Source organism: Halyomorpha halys, unplaced genomic scaffold (genome assembly GCF_000696795.3).
Source record: "Halyomorpha halys isolate HHAL.00 unplaced genomic scaffold, Hhal_1.1 Scaffold1477.1, whole genome shotgun sequence".
NCBI classification, from domain to species: Eukaryota; Metazoa; Arthropoda; class Insecta; order Hemiptera; family Pentatomidae; genus Halyomorpha; species Halyomorpha halys.
In genome coordinates, this window is record NW_027110254.1 from 110973 (window position 1) to 119844 (window position 8872).

Genomic DNA, 8872 nt, shown 5'->3' on the forward strand with positions numbered 1-8872 from the left:
GTTGCTAAATTAATATACAATATTTAATACATACCATAATAATGCAATAAATAATTTTACAATAATATATAAGTACCAAAATAATTATAAGTACTAATACAGTACTATAAAATAAAAATATATTATTAATATTAATATAAAATAATAATAATATAAAGTAAACATATAGTTATAACAATAATAAAATTAATAAGTACAATAAAATATTTATCCTTAAATCACATCGTTTTATATACGCCTACTCATCAAAAGCTCAGTAGCTTATATTTTCCTTCGATAGTTTATATCGACCAGTGCAATAGATATAATTATAGCTAAAATCCCTCTAACGCCCCCAACGTACATATTGCGATGCAAGCTTGTCTGGGGCTAAAATTATACACTCGAGGCGGTAGCATCTTAGTAGGATAGATGGACCACAAGTATTAGGCACTTTGTCAAAAATATTTAAGCTTGTTTAGTATAACCGTGTTATTTTACTTTTCGATGCTTATTTTTGATTGACAAACTCCCCTCAAAGCTAATTTACTTCAGATTTTATTTTTAAAAAATAAACAATTATAATTTTTTAAACTATATCAACCTAACAGATTTTTGATGTACCATTTGTAGCAGGATATGTATTATAATCCATATTAGGATTAAATGAATTTATTAATTATTATTCGTTTCAATAAAAATGTTTTTAAAATATTGTTTTTTTATGGTCTAGTAGATTTATCGTTTTCCACTATCCGAAATTATCGTCTCCATTTCAATCATTTTATAAATTATATCTTATCCAAAATTCTGATTCAGAATAATGTTAATTTATAAATTGTTTTATCGATTTATTAAAACTCCAGTCTTAACTTGACGAACCTGCTATTGGAAAAAGATGATATTTTTGATCATATAATAAGAGTTATTTATTTATTTAGTTATTAAAACTTCTTACATTTAGTTAAAAATATCCAAAGGATGATTTCACACAGAAATTAAGTAAGTTCCTACGTTTAGTATGTTGTCAGTTTAGCTGGAGACATCCTACCTGACAAATAAATATGTAGGTATGTATATAAGTATTACCACGGTTAACGATTAATTTAATTAATTAATTTGTACAGGCAATGAAAGGATAATTATGTTTATTATATAAACATATCCTATTTTTGTATTATGTGTTGGTTTTTATTTGATATAATAAAATTAATGTAAGGATGAGAAAAAAATTTAATTAATTTTAAAAAAATGTATCAGGTATGGATTGTTATACATATTGTGTTGGGCCAGTTTTTTTTTTCATTCATTATAATTTTCAGACAATTTTAATGATTCAGGTCCTGTTTTTTTACCTTAAGTAGTGTTTAAAAAATTGTTGTTAAAGGTTTGCTATTGCTAATTGTTAATTATTGCCCGCGTTCATGCTCGAAGAATTAATTTTTCACGGTTTTTTTCCGTCTCAAATAAATTAAATATCACCTGGGGATTTCTTATCGTTCAAAAATGACTAGGGCTTCGTTCCAGTTCAAAAAATCATATTTACGTCTTTCTAATTTTGAACTTTGGTCAGGCACACATATTTTTATTTTTTTTTATTTTTTTATTTTTATTAGCCAATCCAAAGTAATAGTGATGTCTATCACATCATTTTCTATACTAGATAATATCAGCTAATATTAGTTATTATTATAATAGTTATAATTAAGATACAAATAATAATTAGGAATATAAAAGTGATATTAATTATTATAATAAAAAAGTATACAAATCATGTTGAATATTTGTGAATATATTTGTTTTCTTTAGGTAATAAAATATTTGAGAAATGTAAAGGCTATTTTAGTTCAGTAAAAATTGCAAATGATATAGAATTATTTTAATTTATATAACTTTAAAGGTAAAATTTTATGATGAAAAGATAGTTGGGAGTACGGTCAGAGAATAACACAAATAAGTTGAAAACAATTATAAATTAGTGCCAACATTTCTACCAGAATTTCTTGCCTTCGTCAGAGCTAAGAACAAAAAACAAGATAACCAATGAATAAAAGGATGTGTAGAATGATTAAAGTAAATAATTATACAGAATGACAATAGGAAAAAATAAAGTAATGAAAGAAGTGAGAAATATAACGTATTTATAGGTCATTAAATATGTAAGTAATATATAATTAATTAAATAAAAATATAAAGTTATATAATGTAAAGAAACATGAAATATGAATATTTGAATTTAATAATTAAAGTTATTGAAAAAAAATAAAATAAAAAAATATATGTAACTAATGAAATATGTAAGTCAAATGTTAGAATAAAGAAACAAATTATAAAATTAAGTAAGAAAAAAAATTATTTTGGAAATATGACAAAAATAATATAAATGGTGTAGAAAACTAATAACATGGGTAAGGAAAAATAATAGAGATGGGGATAAAAGAAAGATATGAAAGAAGAGAACAAAACATAAGACACTCCTGGCTTCGAAGACGTAGGACATCCAAGTAAGGTCAGATCAACGCGGGTGGGAAGATTCTGAGTTCAACAGTAAATTAAAAGAGATGAAGAAACTACCGCTAGATACAGAATACGTGGATACATATACGATACAGGTTGCATGGAAGGATAAAGAAAAGAATTTTAAAATTATTTCAAAGGAAACATATAGAAGGTTGACGAAAAATGATTTAAAAATTATTAAAGGAAATAAACTATGAGAAAAAAAGGTTAAGTTTTATCTTTTTTTAAATTTTATTTTATTTTATTTATGACTCAGTACAAAGCATATAGGATATTTTAAATCAGTAAAACATATGGAAGACGTGTAACAGCCATTTAAATTTTTATATAATAATTTAACTTGAGAGACTAGTATACTTGATATGAAGTTAGTAGTTTGAACCATATGCTCAAGTGTCACACAATATTTTTCCGTTATCAGTTAAATCGGAATTTTATCGTTACTAAAATTATAAATTAATCTGTTATAAAAAGAAAAATAGATTATTTAACATTAGGAGAGCTAAAAATAATTTTTAATCTCATTTCACTCTTCTTATTTTTCACTTACCCTTGAAAAAGGAATCAATTGATTGATCTATTTTTTAAAAATTGATTACTTTCTTTGACCCAATGGATTAAATAATCTTCAATGAATAAATGGACTTTGGACGAAAAGGACGTGGAAAATACTAATGTTTTAAATATCTAAAAATATCAAAGAATTAAAAGGTTATACTTTATCAGGCACTTTTCCACTATACTTATCACCTTGATAAATGAGTAAAATTTTACTTTTACCTATCAATTTTTATATTTTTTCATGGAATTAAAAAAAATATATATATTATAAGGATATGAAATTAAAAAAAATTGTAAAATGGTGAAGTTATTGATTATCAAGCAAAGAAATAAAATTTATTCTTAGACCTTTAAATATAGGTTAAGGTTAAATTATGTACTTGATAGACTTTCATTTTATAAATTGATAGTGTACCTGAGTAAAGTTATAAAAATATTTTGTGTAGAAAGGGTGTGAACATCTACATTTTTAGAAATCACAGGGTGCAGTAATTTGGTTGTCAGATAGCTGGGTACAGTACAGTATCTGGATTGTTAGTTATTTCAGGGTACAATATAGTTTCTAGATTGGAAAATATTTCAGGGTACAGTACAGTATTTAGATTAACAGATATTTCAGGGTGCAAAACAGTATCTAGATTGTTAGTTAATGCAGGGTACAATACAGTATCTAGATTGTTAGTTATTGCAGGGTACAGTACAGTATTTAGATTAACAGATATTGCACAGTACAATACAGTATCTAAATGGTTAGTTATTGCAGAGTACAATACAATATCTAGATTGGCAAATATTTCAGGGTACAGTACAGTATCTGGATTGTTAGTTATTTCAGGGTACAATATAGTAGCTAGATTGGAAAATATTTCAGGGTACAGTACAGTATTTAGATTAACAGATATTTCTGGGTACAAAACAGTATCTAAATTGTTAGTTAATGCAGGGTATAATACAGTATATAGATTGTTAGTTATTGCAGGGTACAATACAGTATCTAGATTGACAGATATTGGAGAGTACAATACAGTATCTAGATTGGCAAATATTTCAGGGTACAGTACAGTATTTAGATTAACAGATATTTCAGGGTGCAATACAGTATCTAGATGGTTAGTTATTGCAGAGTACAATACAGTATTTAGATTGACAGATATTGCAGGGTACATTACAGCACACATGTTGTCAGATACTGCTGAGTGTAGCACATCAGTATCTATATTGCCCGATATTCCATTATACAGTAATGTTTCTATGTTGCCAGAATTTGAACGGTATATTAAATATTTTAAAAACATATTAAATAATAGTTTATCGGTTATTAGATATCACATTTACAACTCTTTGCAATAAATTGGTTTTCATATAAATCGGATTATCTTGTATAATCTGTAAAACACAGCAGAGCATTATTTCTATATTGTCTTCCTGTATCTATTCAGTTTCAAAAACATTCAAACGAATTGGTCAAAAAAAATTTTCATTATTTTAGTTATTTGTATCTTTTTTAGACCTGATAAAGCTCTTCGAAGTAGGACGAAATAATATCTCATAATAAATAGTTTTATTACTATTTTAGTACTTTTAACCAAACCCGGACCATATTCCTACTATAAACTTTATTTAATATAAAAAATGTATTCCAAGTTATTTCTGGCTAATTAAAGAATTTAATTTATAGATATTAACATTTTATCGTATTTCTGTTATCAGTTTCCTGTTCTCTCTTTATCAACCAAGAGTTCAGATTACTATCGTGGTGCTGTAGTACTAACGGATTTGAAGATCAGATGTTGCTATTTAAATTATTTGTGTGCTTGGACGTTGTTACAATAATTTGTTAAAGGAAGGAAACAAATCTTAATTTCCTTACACCTTTGACCGGATTTTCCTACTGTGTTAAAATATTTTAATTTTTGAAACTATATTATAAAATATTGTTTAATATTTATTTGAGTCAAATTCATCATCAAAAATGAGGAGATTATCGGTTTGGGGTTTTAATGGAGGATGTGGTATTGCCGTAGCGTAGTATTGCTAAAATTGCACATGTTAATTCAGTTTTTTGTAGAAGAGAACTCGAAGGCAATATATTAGGGGTATTCATGATGTGTTAAATGTAAAATGTTTTACCTTGTTAAATGTTATATAAGTATAGGATTGTGAGTAGCCCTACTTAAAGTCATGTTAAATGTTAAATGCAATAAAGCTCCTAGCGGATTTTCTGAGCAACTTGTTTTATAACTTTTTTTTTCCACAAATTCACGTTATTGTTTACTTCTAAGAGTATGTTAACGAATTTTATTACAACATGCCTAAATTGAAGTTTGGCTTATGTGCTTTGATTCTAACTTGTGAGGAAGGGAATCAAGATGAGCGAATTGACAATTGCCATTACATAATTATCGTCATCCATTGCTTTATTAGTTTTAAAAACATCCAAAACAATAACCAGACACGACAACCAAAAAATCCGTGACGAGCTCAGCTGGTCTGTTGCGTGACGTCATTCTCCATTTAACAGACCTAGTAACAGATTGTCAACCATGTTATATCGTTTTAACATGCTAAAAGAAGAAAATATTTCTCCATTTAACGTGAGTTTTTCCATTTAACACACTTTAACATGTTAAACTAAAGATCTCGAATACGCATGGTATAGTGCCATTTTTATTGTGCCTGGAAGTGCTTATTCTTGCAGTAAGCTTCCTATACCTTTACTAGTGAAGGAGTACTGAACCTTTTTCTACCTTGGCCAAGTTGTAGGATTTAAGTCACTATTCTATTATCTATTTCTTCTTTTATCTTTTTATATATTTCTTCAAGATACTTTGTTAACAATTAGCTAGTGAGCTTAGTCAAGTGTTTAAACTGGTCATGGGTCAATATGACTCGGACAAGATTTTCCACTGTATAAAGGGGGAATTTGAGATTTTTATTTCTTGTTTATTTTTACATTTACAGTATCAGTATTGCTTGGACCAAGGAGAATAGGACTTAACCCCAAAAGGAATTAGCAAAAAAAGTCAATATATTAAAAAAAAAAATTAAATCATTTATTCTCTCTTCAATGCCATAGCCTCAAAAATTATGCCCGGTACGTAGAAGACTGAAAAGAATCTGGATAAGAGATCTTCTGGTCTAATTACTATATTTTATATCACGCCTTCAGGACGTGGGTCTCATGAGAAATTTAAAAGTAATCCGTCATACTTCCTGGTTGTCACCTCAAATGAAGAGTGTGTAAAAAGATATAATATATCGCCAATCGTTCTTTACATATCGTTCTGTTAAGTTTTTAATTATTTCGATCTGTTAAATGTAACGATTGGGATCTAATTCCATGTTCTCTTAGATCACTGGAGGTTCACATCAATATCCTCGAACGATGTTTTCATTATTTCATCAAAATCAGTATTAGATTTGCAGTTTTTCTATCATTCATACTCATGGGTTGAAATGAACAGAGATCACAGTTAACTAACAGAAGAAAAACCTTGAACTGACTTTTATAGGAATTATATTATATGAAGAGAAAGATGATAAGTAATTGGCCCGTTACTAGAAGTTAAGGATTAGTAATACAAGTAACATGAATATTGTTCTCATAAAAAATATTTAGAAAAAAAAATATAATGAAAATTTACAGGAAAAATGTATGCAAAGGTAAAAATAAATATGTATGCCAAGATTTTTCTAACGAATTCATTGACATGTTATACACAATATAATAATTAATGATTAATTAAACATTTAATTAATCATTAATTATTATTTAGAATATAGATCATTTTATTGAAAGCTTGTGATCGAACGGCATCGTTTTTAAAAATAGCATTTTCTCGACGCCATTGTGCCCGCATGACATTAGTGGTTGCATGTTTAGTGACTCCTATACTTGTAGTCTAGTTCTTAGTCAGGGAATTTATTGAAATTTTCCAAAAACAAAACAAAAATAAATGAAAAACTATTTTTACAATACTTCAAAAAAATGGCCTAAGTGCCCCATGTAAGGTAGTTATATCCTATCGAAGGTAGTTTTCTAATCTAAGTTTTACCAATTAAGGTCAATGCACACTATACATTGACGTGTACTATGTATTTGGTTGGTGTTTTCTCGAACTGTTGATGTGAGATGCTTGAATTGGTAAGATGTTGGTTAGTTAGTTATTTACTAACTAATATTTAATATGCTAGCAGTATTCTTTCTTTTTCTCTTTCTCTATTTGTTTTATTGTTTGTAATTCATTAAAAGTCTTATTTATTAATGTTAGGTGACTCGTCCCAAATTGATTTAGTTCGTTTTGTTCTAGTTCTGCAGGCATTCTTAATTCTTAAGTATTAGGAAGACAAAAAAATATTTTTCAAATGCTACAGTTATACCAAAACGAATACTGAACTACCGAATTTCATTTCTTCTGCGGTATTGAGAGTTTAAAGTTGTGTTTATAATATAATGAGAGTTAAGATCCTTCCACAGACGAATCTAGGCAAAGCCTTCAGACAGAAAGTGAAAGCGACAGCTATGGAAGGGGTGTCTCCTTTCCAGTGCCAGCTGGAAAGTGATGGTTCAGGGTTCCTCCTGGTTGAATATCTAATCGTATAGTTTATAAAGTTGGATTCACACGTTTTCAACTTTCTGCAAGTTTGGAACATCTACAAACGCTTGGTAACGGGCAAATATACAAACGCCTTGAGGAGCTCCTTTTGAAAATCTTTTAGGAGTAGATCCGAAGAAACGTTGATTGATATTGGTACGTTTTCTGGTTCTAACTTAGAGGCAAAAGCTGTTCTTTTTAAAAGTTGGTCAAGTGGAGCCATCGCAATTTTGTCTACCTCCTATCCATATTGATGAGGCGAAATTGTCGGATCCATACATATGCCCATTGTGACAATAGAGCCGATTCTCATATCCATAGCGATGAGAGGGAATTATTGTAGCCACTAATGCCCTGCAATCAGCAGCTGGAGCACTTAGATGAGATGAGCCGCCATTGATAAGATATCTCCGTAGTGACTCAGCATTAGTCACCACCTGCCATCTTATTCTCTCCGCTATTATCGCAATCTATCAACCTTCAATACTATCAAGTGCCTCCTTATCTCTTGATTGAGCCATAGTCCGTATCTCGGATAATCCATCTATTTCAATTTCCATCTCTGCGCTTGTCTTTAATTATGAATCCAAGAAATTTCCACTCGTTCAATATTCTATTTTTTTATTATTTATGGGCTGCAATATGATTTAGTTGCTATAACTAATATTGCTGACCAACAAATTAGTTCTTCGTGAGAAACGTGGCGGTCGTGCGGGTTGAGGCGCAGTTCCCAGTGCGCTCGGTCCTGAACGTTGTGGGTTCGATTCCCATCTGGGCCAGTTAGCATTCGCTTTTCGGCGGTCCCGAAGAAGGAATCTTGACACTCCCACCTTGGTTAGTACGTGGCGGCAACTCAGAGGCCCACTTGCCGGACTTGTTCCCCCCACCAAATACCAGTACAAGTAGTTCGTGAATCTTCCTTCCAGCTACTTTCCTACTTATAAGCATACTTTCCTCTTTGCTCAGACGATGCGCAAAGAATATAGATGGTTCAGAACCCTGGAACAAGGACCTCCAGTCTTGCTCAAACCAAAACTCTAACGAAGCAACTATATATTTAACGGGTATATATGCCAGATATATGATAGTAACGTTTTCAATAAATCGATTGACCGGAAGTTTCACATTAATTAATCGATTTTTCACATTTTTTTCGAAAATAGTCCGATTTTGATCAAATTCGGTGAATCAATTGTCAATTAATTGAGTTTTAATAT